This window comes from Chiloscyllium plagiosum, unplaced genomic scaffold, assembly GCF_037043375.1.
Source record: "Chiloscyllium plagiosum isolate Xiang-an unplaced genomic scaffold, Cpla_swu_hap1 HiC_scaffold_51, whole genome shotgun sequence".
Classification (NCBI taxonomy): domain Eukaryota; kingdom Metazoa; phylum Chordata; class Chondrichthyes; order Orectolobiformes; family Hemiscylliidae; genus Chiloscyllium; species Chiloscyllium plagiosum.
The window spans coordinates 26130745-26150182 of NW_028270189.1; the positions used below are offsets into that span (position 1 = coordinate 26130745).

General features: G+C 44.8%; 1 long non-coding RNA gene across 2 annotated transcripts in view; it reads left to right on the forward strand.

The window, feature by feature from the left end:
* The first annotated feature begins 343 nt into the window (after positions 1-343).
* LOC148135073 (uncharacterized) overlaps positions 344-19438 on the forward strand; it is a 50576-nt gene continuing 31481 nt past the window's right edge. Inside the window, exons 1-6 of one of the 2 annotated variants that reach the window (XR_015755531.1) lie at positions 344-431; positions 688-794; positions 3499-3581; positions 5306-5397; positions 6287-6373; positions 9944-10048. This is a non-coding gene — a long non-coding RNA (uncharacterized LOC148135073). The remainder of the gene's footprint in view (positions 432-687; positions 795-3498; positions 3582-5305; positions 5398-6286; positions 6374-9943; positions 10049-19438) is intronic. The other variant, XR_015755532.1, reaches the window with a different exon arrangement.

The window sequence follows — 19438 nt, forward strand, 5'->3', positions numbered from 1 at the left end:
CCATATGATCACCCTCACGGGCGGCGCAGAGTCGCTGTAATGAATGCTCGGCAAGATATGGAGAGAAAGGATACGGTAAGGAAAGAAATAAACAGGGAAGTGGGAGAAAGACTGTGTTGCTATGAGCGGAGAGGTTTTACAAACAAATTGTGCACGTCGGAAAACACAAATTTGGGCGTCCCAGTCCCGTGTTTGCAGTAAATTAGGCGTGAGTGCCGCCATCTTTATTCGGGACAACGATTCAGTCTGCATGTGCACCGCCGCCATCTTTGTAGGGGGCAAGGTGCAGCCAGGCGCATGTGCAGGCTTTCTCCAGTGTGGAGTCATTGGGATCACAGCAGCCCATACTGCTCTGATTCACCTCTGGGTTCCCTCATGGCCACTTTGTCAATATCTAGCTTCCTCAGTCTCGAACCATGGGTGTATTTCTGGTCTGTTTACTACTGTATTATTACGTTTATAGACCCTTTGTAAATGAGTTTTTCGCTGCGGCCCAGCCCCTGACCATGTGCTGCTCTATTATCAGATTAATGTTTTCTTGAATATTTTTGACAGTCGAGAATTCTTTTTTTCCAATAAGCAAGTGTATTTTCCTTCCATTTCTGACTATCAAAACCTGCACCATTTTCATTCCCTGTCATCCATTTTGCACTCCCTGAAACATCAACTGTGTTTCTCCTTCCACAGATACCAGTGATTAATGCCAAAGCCCTGTTACTTGTGGAGAGGGTGATGTTTGACTTTCTTGTACAGCTGCAGTTTGTGTGGTGAATGTGCTCCTACAATGTGGTTGGGTAAGAGACATTACAGAGTATTCATTATAGCAACAGTGATGATTTGAAAATAATGTCAAATCAACAACAGTTTGTATTTTTATAATCATGCTTATAATTTCACAAAAATACTATTGAGAACTTTAGACATAAGGCCAGAGATGGAGATATTAGGTCAGGTGACCAAAAGCAGGTTTGGAGGGATGTCTTAAAGGTGGAAAGCAGACCTGAGAGATTTTGGTTGCGAATTTCAGACCATGCTGCTTCAGCAACTGTAGAAATAGCCACACAGGTGAAGTAATGAATTAACAAATGGTTGGGAGTCTCAAAGAAAATGGGTTGTCGAGGTCTCAAAGTGTGTGTGGTGCAGGGAGCTAGGGATTATCACAGCCAGGAATTAAATCAAGTGTGAGAAATTTAAATTGAGTGATATTGGCCACATGCTGGCTGGTGAGACTAAATTGGGTTGGGATATCTGGTTGGCATGGACGGGTTGGACCGAAGGGTCTGTTTCCATGCTGTACATCTCTATGACTCTATGTTGTTGCTTATGAATAGGAGACTTTTGATGAATCAACAAGCAGATATTTAGATGTTCTTGAGATTACAGGGAGGTTGAATGTGGGAAGCTGGCCAGGGAGTGAGTTTGGATAATGAAGTCTAGAGATAACACAATGTGGATGAAAGTATATGAGCTGAGACAATGGTGAAATCAGCTAGAAATAGTGATCTTGGAGTGGGACTGAGCTATCACCCTCACCTCACCTCTGGGATTCAGCTGGTTGTCAGGTTGTGAATCAGGGCGGTGACACAATCGGGAGCTGAGTGGCCCTGGTGGAGCCTAAAGTGAGTATCGCTCAGCTGACTGTTGCAGAGCAGCTGCTGCTTGGTAGCCCTGTTGATGACATCTTCCATCACTTTACTGCTGATCGAGTGTGGACTGATAGATGGAAATTGCCTGGGTTGGATTGTCCTGTGTTTTTGTGTTGAACGTCCCTGGGCAATGTTTCGCATTTTTGGTAGATGCCAGTGCTGGAGCGGTACGTAGCTCGGTGGGCGGCAAGTTCTGGAGCACAAGCCATCAGTATTATTGCCAGAATATTGGCAGGGCCCGTAACCTTTGAACTACTTAACCATTTCTTGATGTCATTCAAACTGAATCGAACTGGCTTAAAACTCACATCTGTGATGTTGGAAACCACTGGAGAAGGCTGAGATGGATCATCCCACTTTGCACTTCTGGCTGAAGATTGCTGCAAATGCTGTCATCTTATCTGGTGCATGGGTATGTGAGGCCCCTCCATCAGTAAGGGTGGGGATATCTGTGATGCTTCCACCAGTGAGTTTTTAAATTGTCCATCACCGTTCACAACTGGATGTGGCAGAACTGCAGACCCTCGATCTGTTCCATTGGATGTTGGATCACTTAGCTCTGTTGCTTGCTGCTGATGCAGTTTGATATGCAGGTAATTCTGTTTGATAGCTTCACCAGATTAGCACTTCATTTTTAGGTCTGCCTGGTGCTGCTCATGGCATGCCCTCCTTTACTGTCCACTGTGATGGGTGAGAGCAGGATTTACAAACCCATGAGATTACAGATTGTGCTGGAGGACAGTTCTGCTGCTGTTGATGTCCCACAGTACCTCAGAGATACCCTGTTTGAGATCCTACATCTCTTTGAAGTCTGTCCCATTTAGAACGGTGATAGTGCCACTCAACACAGTGGAGGTTTTCTCAACTTTAAGGCAAGGCATTGTCTCCAAAAGAAACATGTGATGGTCGTTCTTACCGATACTGTATGGCCAGACGTATCTGCAGCTGGTCAATTCATAACATAAGTATGTTTTTTTCCCTCTTGATGGTTCCCTCACCACCCGCTGCAGACTCAGTTGAGCAGCTATGTCCTTTAGGACCTGGCCAGCTCAGTCAGTAATTCTGTTGCAGAGCTAGTCTCGATTGTGGACATTGAAATCCTGTACCCGGAGTACGTTTGACACCATTTTGTTGCCTCAGTGTTTCCTCCAAATGTTGTTCAACATGAAGGAGAAGTGATTAATCAGCCAAAGGAGGACGGTACATGGTAATCAGCAGGAGCCATGAGACTCCCAGGGCGAATCCTCCCTGTCTGTACACCACTGTGCAACCACCTCTGTCTGGTCTGTGCTGCCGGTGGGACAGGACATATCCAGAGATTTTAGGAGAAATTGAAGACTGCAGATGCTGGAGGTCAGAATCGAGAGTGTGGTGCTGGAAAAGCACACCAGATCAGACTGATGAAGGGCTGAGGCTCAAAACATCGATTCTCCTGCTCCTCTGATGCTGCCTGACTGTTGTGCTTTTCCAGCACCACACTCTCGATATCTCGGATGGTGATGGTGGTGCCTGGTCATTGTCTGTAAGGGATGATTCCGTGAATATGACGATGTCAGGCTGCTTCTTGACTAGTCTGTGAGACAGCTGTCCACATTTTGGCATCAAAAACTAGATGTTAGTGAGGAGGACGTTGCACCATCGAGAGGACTGATTCTGTGGTTGTAATTTCTGGTGCTTTGTTAGATGCCACATGGTCCATCCAGTTTCATTCCTGTGCTGAGACTTTGCAGTGATTAGTACAGTGAGTAGCTGGCTGGGCTGCTGTCAGGTTGGCAGGATTTTTTTTACCATTGACAATGGTTTCATGGAAATCAGGAGATTCCTAATTCCAGTTATTTTTTCGTGAATTCAGATTCTCCCATCTGCCAAGATGGGATTCGAACCAGGACTTCAGTCATTTGTTTTAATATTCTGGATAAAAGCTAAATATATCAGGTTTGTTCACTCATTTTAAATATCACTAACCCTGGATTTGTTTCTTGTAAAACATTGTCCATCATCCTGTCTCCTCTATCCTCCCCTCCAATAACATGAGTGAGGAGCACATGGAGTTTCTCTGTCACCATGACTGAGATAATCCGATCTGCTGCTTCCCTCCCTCCCACTAGCCCACTGAGCCAAACTGCCTCACGTGGTGTTCCTGGTTTTTGTCCTAAACCTACATCGTTCTCCAGTCTCTTGTTTAGCCTTATCAGAGCTCATCTTTACAATTTACCCAAAGCTTGCTAAATCACAGACTTTCCAACACTCTATCTCCTCCTCCTCCTCACCGATTCACAGATATTGTTCCTTGTTCTGTCTGTCTGTCTTTTCTGGTTATGCCCTTCTCTCCCCTTCTTTGAAAAACTTCCTTTTGACCTCACGGTTTTTGGAAAATCCTGCTCCATTTCCACTCTCTCTTTCCTTTCTGAATTCCTTGCATTTGGTGTCCCTCCAGTATCTATCCTTGCTCTCTCCTGTATCTCACCTACATACTGCCAGGAGTTGACATTGTGAAAAAGCACCATGTTAGGTTTCACATGTACACTGACACTGCCCAGCTCTCCCTCCCCATCATTCCTCTCCATTGTTCCACTGTTACTCAGTTACCAAACTGCTTATCACATTCCCACTACTCGATTAGCTGCAGTTTCCTCCAATGAAACATTGTAACGGTTAAACCCATTGCCTTCAGTTGTTATTCCAAATTCCTTTCTCTTACTGCTGAGCCTCTCCCTCTCCCTGGTAACTGTCTGAGGCAGAAATACGTTCTTCACAATATTGCTGTTATATCTGACCCCAAGGGGACCTTCTGATCAGACATCTGCACAATCCCAAACACCAGGAATTCCAATCTCTTAAACATTGTTTGTCTCCTCCTCACCCCAGCTCCATTGCGACTGAAACCCCTTACCCGCCTCTGTGTCGCCTTCAACTTGACGAATCTGAAGCTGAACCCTTGATTCCGCGACTGACCCAGAATCTGGTTCCAGACTCCCTTTTCAGTATTAACACTCGGAAACATCCACTCAGTATTTATCCTGTCAAACCCCTTAAGAATCCCATCTGTCTCAATGAGATCACCTCTCTTTCTCCAAAATTCAGTGAGTAGAGTCCCAACCTGTTCAGCCTTTATTTAAAAGATAATCCCTCCAAACCAGGGATCATCCCAGTGAATCTTCCCTGCTGAAAAATGTGTTGCTGGAAAAGCACAGCAGGTCAGGCAGCATCCAAGGAGCAGGAGAATCAATGATTCGGGCATAAGCCCTTCTTCAGCTTATGCCCAAAATGTTGATTCTCCTTCTGCTTGGATGCTGCCTGACCTGCTGCGCTTTTCCAGCAACACATTTTTCAGCTCTGATCTCCAGCATCTGCAGTCCGCACTTTCAACTAGTGAATCTTCCCTGAAATGCCTCCAATAAAGTGACACATTTCCTTATCTAAAGGGACCAAAACTGCTCACTTTACTCCAGATATGGTGGTCTCACCACCACTTCCTCATGTTACTCTCAGGTATATACTCCAAACTCTCATACTGAAAACCCTCTAAACAAAACATTCCATTCCCCTTCCTGATGACCTGTTGTAACTATGTACAGTAATCCTGCGCCAGGAGGAGGGGATGGTGTGGTTTTCCAACTTGAACTGAGAGTGACAGATTTTATAAACTTGTATTACAGGATATTACAGGTGGACATTCAGATGGTAATCTCAGTAAATGTTCTGCCAAACTCTGAATTACTCAGTACATCAGGACCTGGATATTCGCATTGTGAGTATTGTGTTCCAGATCAATCCCTTTTGCTGCTTAAAAATTCTCCTTTGAATCATCACATTCTCTCAAAAGGTCTCCCCAAACCATCATGTGTTATGTAATCTTTTTATAATGATGTGATGAGTGTAAGGTTTATTATTCGAATGTGTAATTTTTGTGCAAGGATGCCTCAGAGAGGGAGCAGAATATTCTTAAAGGGGAGAATAACCATTTTGAGGGGAGGCTGTTGTTTATTGGTATCAATGACATAGGAATAGAAGAGTTCACATTGTTGGATCATTCGAATCTCTTGTGGGGTAGAATTGACCTTCATCAGAAGGATGGATTGTACCTGCACTGAAAGGGAAGAGTTGCTAGTGCTATTCAGGAGGCATTAAACCAGTGAAGGAATGGAAGTAAACTCAAAAGAGTGAGGAAAGAGCGAAGTCTGAGGCTGGGACAGTTCAGGCGTCAAACAGTCAAGGCAGGCAAGGGCAAGGCACAGAATGAGGTAGGACTGAGCAGTTACACTGCATTTATTTCAATGCAGGAGGCCCGATAGGTCAGGCAGAGGAGCTCAGGGTATGGTTTTGAACATGGCACTGGGATATTACATTAATTACAGAGGTATGACTTAGGAATGGTTAGGACCAGCAGCTTAATGTTCCAAGGTATAGATGCTATAGCAAGGATAGAAAGGGGGCAACAGAGCAGGGGGGTGAGGTGGTTTTGATGAGGGATAACATTATGGCTGGGCTTCAGGAGGATAATCCAGGCAAGTTGTACAGGTGGAACTGAGAAATAAATAGTCAGCCGGGAATTGAGAAGCAAATTTACTAACAGATCACTTATCTGTAAGAATAGTATGATTGTATACAAGACTTGACCTTTTTTAATTCATTCACAGGATGAGGGTGTCACTGGCTGGGCCTCAAGGGCAGTTAAGATTCAACCACGTTGCTGTGGGTCTGGAGTCACATGTAGGTCAGACCAGGTAAGGATGGCAGATTCCTTCCCTGAAGGATATTAGTGAATCTCATGGTTTTTTTTTTGCAACAATCAACAATGGATTCATGGTCTTTAATAGATTCTTACTTCCAAATTTTTATTGAATTCACATTCCACTGTCTGCTGTGACGGGATCCAAACTCTGAGCCCCAGAACTTTATCTGGGTGTCTGGATTATCCATCTAGTGATAGTATCACTAGACCATTGGGCAGGGTGAGTGACTGAGGTATCAGTCTGAGGTACGGGAAGTGGAGGATATGCATTGGAGGGAATTTTTGATCACGTGAGAGGGAAATGCAGTCCTTGAAATAGGAATCCTTTCTGGGATGTCCTGGAGTGGAATTGCTTCTCCTGGAAGCAGATATGGCAGAGGCAGAGGAATTGGGAGTACAGGTTCATGTTTTTACAGGAATATACTCAAGGGAAATCAGATGAGCAAAAAGGGAACACGAAATATCTCTAGGAAATGGTTTAAGTAGAATCCAAAGCGATTCTACAAATATATCAAGGATAAAAGAAAAAACAGACAAAGAATACAACTTCTTAAAGACCAAGAAGGCCATCTGTGGAACAACAGGAGGTGGGAGAGATACTATGCTACTCTTTTCTGGAGAGTTTGGAGAACTTGATAGTTAACAACAGTGATAACTTGAAAAGTGTCCATGTTACAGAGGAGGTGGTACTGGATGTCGTAAATGGCATCAAGGTGGATAAATCTCTGGGTCCTGATCAGGTGTATCCCAGAAATTTGTGGAAAGCTAGGAAAGCAGTGCCCCTTCCTGAGGTATTTATATCATCGTTTGTGACAGGTGAGGTGCTGGAAGACAGGTGTTGTTATTTTAAAAAGATGGTAAGGAAAGGCCAGGGAACAAGAGAACTGGCAGCCTGAAGTCAGTGGTGGGCAAGTTGTTGGAAGGGATTCTAAGGGATAGAATTTACATGTATTTGGAAAGACCAGGAAAGATTAAGGATAGTCAACATGACTTTGTGTGAGTAATTCTCTCTTTCTAACTTGATTGAGTTTTTTTGAAGATGTGACAAAGATGATTGATGAAGGCAGACTGTGGACGTTGTCTATATGGACACTGAACGATGTTCCACAAAGCAGACTGGTTAGCAAGGTTAGATAACATGGAATGTTGGGAGAACTAGCCATTTGGATACAAAACTGGCTTGAAGGTAGGAGGCAGAGGGTGGTGATGGAGGGTTGCTTTGCAGACTGGAGGCGTGTGAGCAGCAGTGTGCTGCAGGAATGGATATTCGGTCCTCAAATAAATGACTTGGATGTAAATATGAGATATAGTCAGTGGGTTTACAGAAGACACCAAAATTGGAGGTGTCGTGGACAGCGAAGAAGGTTAGTTCAGAATACAACAGGATCTTGATCAGATGGGCCATTGGAGCAAAGAATGGCAGACGGTGTTCAATTTAGACAAATGCGAGGTGCTGCATTTTGGAAAGGCAAATCAGGGCAGGATTTATACACTTAATGGTAAAGTCCTTCGGAGTGTTGCTGAACAAAGAGACCATGGAGTTCAGATTCATTGTTCGTTGAAAGTAGAGTCGCAGATAGGCAGACTAGTGAAGGTGGTGTATGGTATGCTTATATTTATTGGTCGATGCATTGAATACAGAAGCTGGGACATCATATTGTGGCTGGACAGGACATTGATTAAGCCATTTCAGGAATTCTGTTTTAAGTTCAAACTCCCCTGTTCTGGGAAGGATGTTCTGAATCTTGAAAGAGTTCAGACAAGATTGACAAAGACTTTGCCAGGGTTGGAGGATTTGGGCTACAGGGAGAGGCTGGGGGTAATTTCCCTGGAGAGTCAAAGATTGAGAGGTGACTTCATGTAGATTTGTAAAATCATGAGGGGTATGGATAAGGTGAACAGCCAGGGTCTTTCCCCCCCCCCCCACCCCCCCCACCCCCACCCCCCCCCCCAGGTTAGGTGGTTCCAAAACAAGATCACATGGGCTTAAGTCAAGAGAGCAAAGATTTAAAAGGGATCTGAGGAGCAAAGTTTTCAAGCTGTGTGTGGTGTGTGTATTGGATGAGCTGCCAGATGAAGTAGTGGAGGCTGATACAATTACAACATTTGAAAGGCATCTGATTGGGTACATGAATAGGAAGGGTTTCGAGGGATACGGATCAATAGCTGGGAATAGGATTCCATTAGTTTAGGATTCCTAGTTGGCATGGACAAATTGGACCAAAGATTTGTTTCTGTGCTGTACATCTCTGTGACACGAATAAATGAAAATAAGATGTGTTCCTCTTTTGTAGAGAGCTAGCAGAAGCACAGATAATTGTATGTGGAGCTGAAAAGGTTAAGCAGTGAGTTTGACCAGCTGCAAATTTGTGTCTAGGATATTTAATTTGCAGAGAGAAGGGAATTGTGAACAATGTCACAATTTTAGTAACTATTTTCAGGTAATTGGCAAATAATATGTGAACATGTGAACAATATTTTATTCAGTCAAGTCTGAGCATCTGGAACTGTCTGATTGGCAGCTGGACACAGACTCGGCAGTTATTCATAAACAGATTTGGAATTTTAATTTTTAGGGGAAGATTTGGGGGGGCTATGGGCAAATGGGAAGGGAATTGGGACAGATGTGCAGCATCTCCAGAGGGAGAGAGTACAGTCCCAATGGGCTGAATAGCTCCCAGCCCCTGTGCTCTGTGATACTGCCCCATTCACTATGAATGATGAAGCTCATCCCAGGACAGAGAGAGGGAGGATCCCACCACTCACCTTACAATGGGTCTCGTGTGATTGATGTCAGCGCAGGCCAATAGGGGGCAGAGGGCAGTACTAGAGGACCAGGTCGTACCAGTTTGTCTTCCAACCAATCAGAGTGAATGAGGGCATCCTCAAGGCTGGAACTAAAGAAAGGCACTTGTAGCAGAGATCTGAGAAACTGGAGGACATGAGATAGGGAGCGTTCTGTGGCTGGTGAGGAATTATATAAATAAGGAAGAGTTGTGAGGCTGGATGAGGTGACAGTGATCAGGAGAGTTGAGGATGGAGGGATTTAGAGTTAGTGAGGATTAGATTCATAATGTTATACAGCAAGGAAACAGGTCCTGTGGTCCAACCAGTCCATGCCAACCATAATTCCAAACTGAACTAAGTGTACGTGCCTCCGCTTGGTCCACATCCATCCAAATATTTCCTATTTATGTACTTATCTGAATGTATTTTAAATATTGTAATTGTATTCACAGCTACCACTTCCTCTGGAAATTCATTCCACACGTATATATATTTTTTAAAACCCTTATGTCTTTTCTCAAACCTTTCTCATTTCTTCTCAAAATGAATGCACCCGAGTTTTGAATCCCCCTCTCCCCCGGCTATTCACCTTATCTACACTCTTTCTGATTTTATAAACCTCTAATAAGGTCACCCCTCAACCTCATGCACGCCAGTGGAAAAAATTCCCAGCCTATCCAGCCTCTCCTTAGAACACAATCCCTCCATTCATGGCAACATGCAGGTAAATCTCTCCTGAACCTGCTCCAATTTAATAATATCCTTCCTATAACAGCACAACCAGAACTGGACAGAGTATTCCAGAAGAAGCCTCCCCAACGTCCTGTACATCCTCAACATAACGTCCCAACTCCTGTACTCAAAGGTCTGAACAATGAAGGTAAGTGTGCTAAGCACCTTCTTAACCACCCTGTCTACATGTGACACAAACTTCCAAGAGTGAAGCCCTCGGTCTCTTCGTTCCCATATCACTACTCAAGGTCCTACTTTTATTGAGTGTAAGTCCTACCCTCGTTTGTTTTGTCAGAATGTAGTATTTTGCATTTATTCCAATCCAAAAGTCCTTCAAGTATAAAGCCAGTAGGAGTATAATTAAGAGGGAAATCAGGAGGCAAAAAGGGGACGTGAGATAGCTTTGGCGAATAGGGTTAAGGATAATCCAAAGGGCTTTTATAAATACATTAAGAACAAAAGGCTAACTAGGAGAAAATAGAGATCAGCAAGGCAGTCTTTGTGTGGGGCTTCAGGCGATGGGCGAGATAGGGAAACAATACTTTGCATCAGTGTTTACTGTGAAGAAGTACATGGGCGATATAGAATGTGGGGAAATAAATGGTGACGTCTTGAAAAATGTCCATATTACAGAGGAGGAGGTGCTGGATGAGTGGCTAAGGAGCTGGTGCAGGGGAAAATGATTCACATTTTTGCATCATTGTGATCTCCTCTGGAGTAGAGTTGACCTGATAAGAAGGATGGATAGTACCTGATTTGGAAGGTGTGTAATATCTGGGCAGGGAGATCTGTTAATGCTACTCAGGAGGCATTAAACCAGTGAGGGAGTGTGTGTGATTGCAAATAGATAGTGAGAAAAGAGGTATGTCTGAGGCTGGTGCAGTTCTGAGCTCAAATAGTCAAGGCAGACAAGGGCAAAGCAGAGAATGAGGTCAGACTGAGCAGTTACACTGCATTTATTTCAATGCAAGAGGCCTGACAGGGAAGGCAGATGGGCTTAGGGTATGGTTTTGAACATGGCACTGGGATATTATGAGTATTACAGAAACGTGGCTCAGGGATGGATAGGACTGGCAGCTTAATGTTTCAGAGTATAGATGCTATAGGAAGAATAGAAACGGGGTCAAGAGAGGGGGGGAGTAGCGTTTTTGATCAGGGATAGCATTATGTTTGTGCTTAGGGAGGATATTCATGGGAGTACGCCCAGTGAAGTTATTTGGGTGGAACTGGGAATTAAGAAAGGCATGATCACCTTATTGCGGTTGTCTGCGTGGATTGCATCCGGGTTCTCTGGTTTCCTCCCACAGGCCAAAGATGTGCAGGGTAGATTGGATTATCCAGGCTGAATTGCCCGTAGTGTTCAGGGATGTGTAGGTTGGGTGGCCCTGGAAAATGCAACGTTACAGGGGGAGGTTAGGAGGCTCTGAGCGTCAGTATCGATGTGATGGACCGAATGGTCTCATTCCACACTGTTGGGATTCTGGGATTCTCTGATAATTCTATTAATTTTAAAATAGTTACAGAAAATAATAGACCAGATTGTCCAATTTAGAAACTTAACTTTTCAAAGGTCAATTTTGATGGCACAAGGCAAAAACTTTCATCTGACCCCTCAAACCTGCTCTACCATTCAATAAGATCAGGGTTGATCTTTTCATGGCCTCAGCTCCACATTCATGCTCTCTCACCATAACCCTTAATTCCTTTCCTGTTCACAAATCTACCTTTTGCCTTCAAGGCAAATAAAGTTGATAGCTCAACTGCTTCACTCAGCAGGGAATTCCACAGATTCACAACCCTTTAGCTGAAGAAGTTACTCCTGAACTCAGTCCTAAATCTGCTCCACCTTATTTTGACGCTACGTTCTCTAGTTTCACCCACCCCTGGTGAAAATAAACTCCCTGCTTCTATCTTACTTACTCCCTTCATAATTTTGTTTATTTTCCCCATCCAACCTCCCATTCTTCTAAATTACAATGAGTATAGAACCAGTTTTCTCAATCTCTCCACATACACCAACCGTCTCAACTCCAGGCCCAAACCAGTGACCCTCCTCTGCACCCCCTCCAGTGCTAAAGTAAGGAGATCAAACCTGTACACAGTACTCCAGGTGTGGCCTGTACAGCTGCAGCATCACCATCCCTCGAGCAAGGAAGCACAATATTCCGTTCACTGCCTTAAATACCTGCTGCACCTGCAAACCACCTTCCTGTGATTCATGCAGAAGGACACCCAGCTCCCTCTGCACAGCAGCATGCTGCAAGTTTTCACCATTTCATCATCCAGTTTGCTGTTAGTCCGACCAAAATGCATGACCTCTCATTTCCCAACATTGTCCTCCATCTGCCAGATCCTTACCCACTCACTCAACCTATCTGTATCCCTGTGCAGACTTATGGTGGCCTCTGCACACATTGCTCTACCTCATCTTTCTATCAAATCTGAACTCTGACACCGTAAACTTGGTCCTCAACTCCAAAACATTTGTGTAAATTGTAAACAGTTGTAGTGCCAACACTAATCCAAACACCTGTTTATCCCCATTCTTTACTTTTTGTTGGTTAACCGATCCTGTATCCATGCTAATACATTACCCATAAAGCCGTGCAGCCTTTATCTTATACAGCAGCCTTTCATGTGGCAACTTGTCGATTACTTTCTGGAAATCCAGATACACCACATCCACCGGGTCCCCCTTGTCCAATGCATTTGTGATGTCCTCAAATAGTTCAAGTAAATGCGTTAAACATGACCTGCCTTTCATGAATCCATGCTGTGTCTGCTCAATGGGGGATAGTTTCTGCCCAGATAACTCGCTACTACTTCCTTGAGAGGTTCAAGCATTTTCCCCACTACAGAAGTTAAACTAATGGGTGTTTTTTTTTTTTTTTAAATAGTGGCATCACATTTGCAGCTTTCCAATCTGTCAGATACGTCCCAGAGTCCAGCAAATATTCGGGAATTATCATAAACACATTTGCTATTTTCCTGGCCATCTCTTTTCGCCCCTGGGATGCATTCCATCACGGCCAGGCACCCCTTTTACCTTTAGGCTGTTACCTTTCCCAACACTTCCTCTTTACTGAGAATGATTGATTCTCTGTCCACATCTGCCATTGCCTCCGTAGGCCTGTAAAAATGAGACAATGAGAGTACACAGACAGTATGTTCCTGTTAAGGGCAAGGCTGGGAGGCGTAGAGAATGCTGCCTGTCAAGAGAAATTGAGGCTCTGATCAAGAAAATGAAGGAGGGATATGACAGGTACAGACAGCTGGGTTTGAGTGGATCCCGGGAGGAGTATAGAGACAGTAGGAGAATTCTTGAGGGAAACCAGGAGGGCAAAAAGGGGACAAGCGATGGCTTTGGGAAATAGGTTTAAGGAGAATCCAAAGAGATTCTAGAAATACACTAAGGACAAAGAGTGACCAGGCAGAGAATAGGGACCCTCAAAGATCAACAAGACTGACTATGGAACCGCAGGAGGTTGGAAAGATTCTATATGAATATTACACATTGGTTTTTACTGAAAAACGATATGGAAGCTAGAGAATTTGCACAAATAAATAGCGATAACTTGGCAAGTGTCCATGTTACAGAGGAGGATACCATGAATGTCTTAAAATGGATAAAGGTGGATAAATCTCTGGGACCTGATCAGATGTATCCCAGAAATTTGTGGGAAGCTAGGGAAGTGATTGTTGGGCCCCTCCCTGAGATATTTGTGTCATCAATAACTACAGGTGAGGTGCTGGAAGATGTGTGCCATTATTTGAGAAAGGTGGTAAGGAAAAGCCAGAGAACTATAGACCGGTGAGCCTGAAGTCAGTGGCAGGCAAGTTGTTGGAAGGGATTCTAAGGGACAGGATTTGCATGTAATTGGAAAGGCAAATAATTGGGGAGAATCAGCATGGCTTTGTGCATGGACATCGTTAACATGGACTTCAGGAAGACACAATGTTCCACATAACAACAGACTGGTTAGCAAGTTCAACATCATAGAATACGGGGAGAACTAGCTATTTGGTTTTTAAAAAAAATGGCTGAAAGGTCATTCATCACAGAGATATACAGCACAGAAACAGACCCTTCGGTCCAACCCATCCATGCCAACCAGATATTCCAGCCCAATCTATCCCACCTTCCAGCACCCGGCCCATATCCCTCCAAATCTTTCCTATTCATATACGTATCTAGATGCCTTTTAAATGTTGCAATTGTACTAGCCTCCACCACTTCCTCTGGAAACTCATTCCATACACGTACCACCCTCTGCGTGTAAACGTTGCCCCTCAGGTCTCTTTTATATCTTTCCCCTCCCACCCTAAACCTATGCCCTCTAGTTCTGGAAGCCCCCACTCCAGGGAGGAGACTTTGTCTATTTATCTTCTTTATCCTATCCATGCCGCTCATGATTTTATGTACCTCTGTGAGGTCACCCCTCAGCCTCCGACACTCCAGGGAAAACAGCCCCAGCCTATTCAACCTCCCCTTGTCGTGATTTCGACCAGGAGCAGATTTGTCTCCAGGATATTTAGTTGACAGAGAGGGAAAGTAGAAAGTTTGTCACAATTTTTAGTAACTGCATTCATGTAACTGGCAAATAATGCAAGGTAAAAATGAGAAGATTATTTTACTGAGTCAGTTCTGAGCATCTGGAACAGTTTGAACAACAGCTGAATGCAGATTCAACAGTTACTGTCAAAACAAATTTGGAATTCAACTTTTTAAGGAAAGATTTGGAGGGCTATGGACAGATGGGAGGGGAGTTGGGACAGATTTGCAGCATCTGCAGAGGGAGAAAGTACAGCTCAAATGGGCTGAATAGCTCCCAGCCCTTATACTCTGTGATAATGCCCCATTCACTTTGAATGATGAAGCTCATCCCACCGCAGAGCCATCGAGCCATAGAGATGTACTGCACAGAAACAGATCCTTCGGTCAAACTCGTCCATGCTGACCAGATGTCTTAACCTAATCAAGTCCTATTTGCCAGCACTTGGCATATATCCCTCTATACCCTTCCTATTCATATACCCATTCAGATGCGTTTCAGATGGTGTAATTGTACCAGGCTCCACCACTTGTCCTGACCGAAAATTCCATGCATGCAGCATCCTCTGATTGACAGAAGTTGCCCCTTAGGTCCCTTTTAAATATTTTCCCTGTCAACTTAAACCTATGCCCTCTCGTTCTGGACCTGTCTATTTATCCCATTCATGCCCCTCATGGTTTTATAAAACTCAATGAGGTCACCCTTCAGCCTCCAACACTTATGGGAGGATCCCACCAACATGACACAATGGGGCCCAGGTGATTGACAGCAGCTGCAGACCAATAGGAGAGATGGCGTGATCCTCCAGCCAATAGAAGTGAATGAGGGGTGTGGCCAGCAGGCCAACACGTGACCATGAGCTGTGCAGGCGCAGTGTCACTGTGAGGGGGGGACTCAGTGAGTGTGATGGCAGTGGCATAGACTGGGAGAAAAATGGAGTTGTGGGTACTGGGGCGGTTTATAAACACATGATGTAGGCTGCTTGACATGAATTACAAGCTCCCGCTAAATAAAAACCAGAAAAAACTGTGGATGATGGAAATGATAAACAACAACCAGAAAGTGCTGGAAAAGCTCAGCAGGTCTGGCAGCATCTGTGAAGACAAGTCATAGTTAACATTTCTGATCCTATGAACCTTCCTCAGAACTGATGTGACTGAGGAAAAAATGTTGGTTTATATGCAGAAGGTATAGGTTAAAGAGTAAATGATTGGGAATAGAGCCCAAAGAGAGAGAGAGGAGAAATTGGACAAAGGAGTGTATATCGATCTGGCTGGGGGAGAGTGAATAGCTGTTTATGGGGACTGTTAGTGGCTAATCACAGTGTGTAATAGCAGGCTATATAATAACAAGGCGTGGTGTGTGGGGTAGGGGGCTAGGATGCTAGGACGTGGGAGAGTTCAGGATCTAAAATTATTGAATTTGATATTGAGGCCAAAGGGCTGAAGGGTCCCCGAGTGGGTGATGAGGTTTTCTTCTTCCAGCTTCGTTAACATGTGGCACTGGAAACGCACAGCAGGTCAGGCAGCATCCAAGTAGCTGGAGAATCGACATTTTAGGTATATGCCCTTCATCAGGAATGTGCGGTGTGGGAAAGAGTGCTGAGAAATAAATAGGAGGGGGTGTGTAGGTTGGGGGGGAAGGGAGCTAGGAAGGCATTAGGTAGATGTAGATGAGAGGTAATGGTGAGAGGGTGGAGTGGATAATGGGGAAGGAAGATGGACAGGTGGGTCAGTTCAAGAGGCCAGTGCCGAGTTGGAGAGTTGGAGCTAGGATAAGGTGGGGTGAGGGGAGATGAGGAAACATTGATGCTGTGTGGTTGAAGGGTCCCAAGGCGGACGATGAGGTGTTATTCCTCCAGGCTTCGGATGGGTCGATTTGGCGATTGAGGCAGCCCAGAATCTGCATGTCCTTGGCGGAGTGGGAGGGGCTGTTGAAGTTGTCGGCCACAGGGCAGTGTGGTTGGTTGGTACGTGTCCCAGAAGTGTTCCCTGAAATATTCCGCAAGTTGGTGTCATGTCTCCCCACTGTAGAGGAGACCACATCGAGAGCAAAGGACTCAATAGGTGAGATGTTTGAATGTAAGAACTATCTCTGCTGAATGTGGAAGGATCCTTTGATCTTGGATGTGTAGGGGGTGGTGTAATTTTTAAATCATTAACTGTTGTAGTAAGCACATAGTAAGTACAAAGCCACCATTTTAGTCTTCTCTACCTTGTAGTAAGCACGAGCAGACACTCCCCCAGATTTTCCTGAATGGAACAATGGAAACAGCTTTCCTCGTGGCTGAGGGACCGCCCACAACCACGGCTGTACGTCATCATCCATATAAGGGAGAAGCGGGGAACTCGAACACTGATTGGCTGGGTGAATAACCAAATAATCTCATCCATCAGGAGGACAGTGGGGAACTTTAACACTCAATGGCTGAGACAGTAGAAGGCTCCGCCCACTCCTACATGTATATAACGTGCGGGGATTACAATCTGTGTGTGTGCCTCGTGGGAAGCCATTGAGGTAACACCCGGTTCTGCAGAATTGAATAAATAGTTTTGGACGAACTCCTCCGTGTCTTTGTTCTTGGGAAGGGAAGCAGAGTGCCTGATGGGGGTCGCAGAGTCCCCTATCTTGCACAGATGGAGGTGAGGGGAAGGTGTGGGCACAGGTTTTCCACCTCTTGCTATGGCGAGCGAAGGTGCCTGGGAGTGGAGGATGGATTGGTGGGGAGCGTGGATCTAACAAGGAAGTCACAGAGAGAATGGTCTCTGAGGAATGCTGAAAGGGCTGGGGAGGGAAATATATCTCTGATGGGGTCTGATTGTAGGTGGTGGAAATGGTGGAGGATGATGTGTTGTACCTGGGTGGAATGTGAGGACTTGGGGGATTCTATCCTTGTTGCAGTTGAAGGAGTTGGGTTCAAGGGCGGAGGTGTGGGAAGTAGAGGAGATACGGTGGAGGGTATTGTTGACCATATGGGAGGGGAAATTGCTGTAATTGAAATACGGATCCATTTGGTATGTTCTGGAGTGTTCTGCCAGTTTGTATCAAGCTTCACTGGAACTTTGCAGTAAGCATGAGACAGGGATGTTGCCCAGGGAACAGGCTCGTGTGTTGAAGTGGCAGGCAACTGGAAGCTCAGGGTCTTTTTGCGGCAGAACGTACATCAGCCACCATTTCCATCACATCCACTGAGATGCTGCCAGACACCGGTTCCTGTTCACTCCATTAACAGCTATGCACTCTCCCAGCCAGATCGCTATCCAGTCCTTTTTCTTTCCAAATGTTCCTTTGGGCTCTGTCCCCACCTATTATTCACTCTTTAACCCCTATCTCCTTTGCCATTGCACTGGGAGCTAAATTGCCCCTAGTTTTGAGAGACGTGTAGGTTAGGTGCAAGATAAATATTTGTCTTTACTATTCATCCTGCACTGACTGTGAGTTTTGTTGTGTGAATTCATTTTATGGGATATTAATTGAGACTGGGATCTCAAAAACAGGTTTTTACAGTCAGCAGAGACATCAGGACATGAATATAATTGGCATTTAACTGTGAAAACAGAAAGGTTTGTCTGTTCTGTCTATGAGAAAATATCATTTAGTGGGCGGCACGGTGGCACAGTGGTTAGCACTGCTGCCTCACCGTGCCTGAGACCTGGGTTCAATTCCTGCCTCAGGCGACTGACTGTGTGGAGTTTGCACGTTCTCCCCGTGTCTGCGTGGGTTTCCTCCGGGTGCTCCGGTTTCCTCCCACAGTCCAAAGATGTGCAGTGTCAGGTGAATTGGCCATACTAAATTGCCCGTAGTGTTAGGTAAGGGGTAAATGTAGGGGTATGGGTGTGTTTCACTTCGGCGGGTCGGTGTGGACTTGTTGGGCCGAAGGGCCTGTTTCCACACTGGAAAGTAATCTAAATCTAATCTTCAATACTTTTGTAAAGCAAAAATCAGAGATTTACAAATTTGTGGCTGGATCACCCTTTGGGTGTGTGCTCTGTTCTGGGCCCTGCAGCTGAGGAAGGAGATATTGCCCTGAAAGGGAGCACAGATTTATCCAAATTGCACCTCATCTCTTTGCAGGAACTGTCAGATTTAGTCCCCAATCACCCACTTCGTAATGTTAACCTGTAAACTCTTTATTTTCAGTTCTCTGCAAACTACCCATTAAAATTCCTATGGACTAAAATTCCAGCATCTTTTCAGGTGGAATGTTCCAGATTCTGACAACTGAAAATGACAGGGCTGTACTGAGAATGCTGCTTGGCTCAGTGAGTGTGTTTTGGAGTTGGGTGAAAACAATGAGATGAGACAGGGAGAAGGTGAAGCTGAAACTCAGGTTTAGTTCAGGCCTTTCAGAAATTCACATGGCCCCAATGGGAATAGCCAATTTTTATGAGATGCCTACTGAATATTTTGTAACAGATTTTAAAGTATAACATGTCAGCTTAAGTAAAGGTCGAGGATTTAGATTATAATGGACATGCTTGAAGTGAAGAAAGGTTGCTAGCTCATTTAAGTTCTCTCGCGATAGGAGAACTAGCTGAATCTAGAGAGACATTGTTACAGGAGACCTCAGATCCACGGTATTCTCCTCTTGTACAATGTGGGAAATAAGGGATGCTTCCAGTGTCCCTGGCGACAATATGTGCAGGAAGTGTGCCCATCTGCAGTTACTGGGAAACTGCTTTTCAGATCTGAAGCTGTGAATGGACTCACTGTAGCTCATCTGCAATTCTGAGGATGTTATGGACAGCACTTCAGTGAGTTAGGAAAGGGAATGGATGACTATCAGATCAAGTAAAAGGCTCAGGAAGGAAATGCAGGAGTTCCCAGTGATCATCCCGTTATCAAACAGATACGGTATCCCGCTTCGGATTCTGCAAAGAACAGGAGGAAAGAGAGTGACGGGGATTCAATAGTCAGGGGTACAGACAGGTACTTCTGTGGCCACAGGCATGAATCCAGGATAGTATGTTACCTCCCTGGTGCCA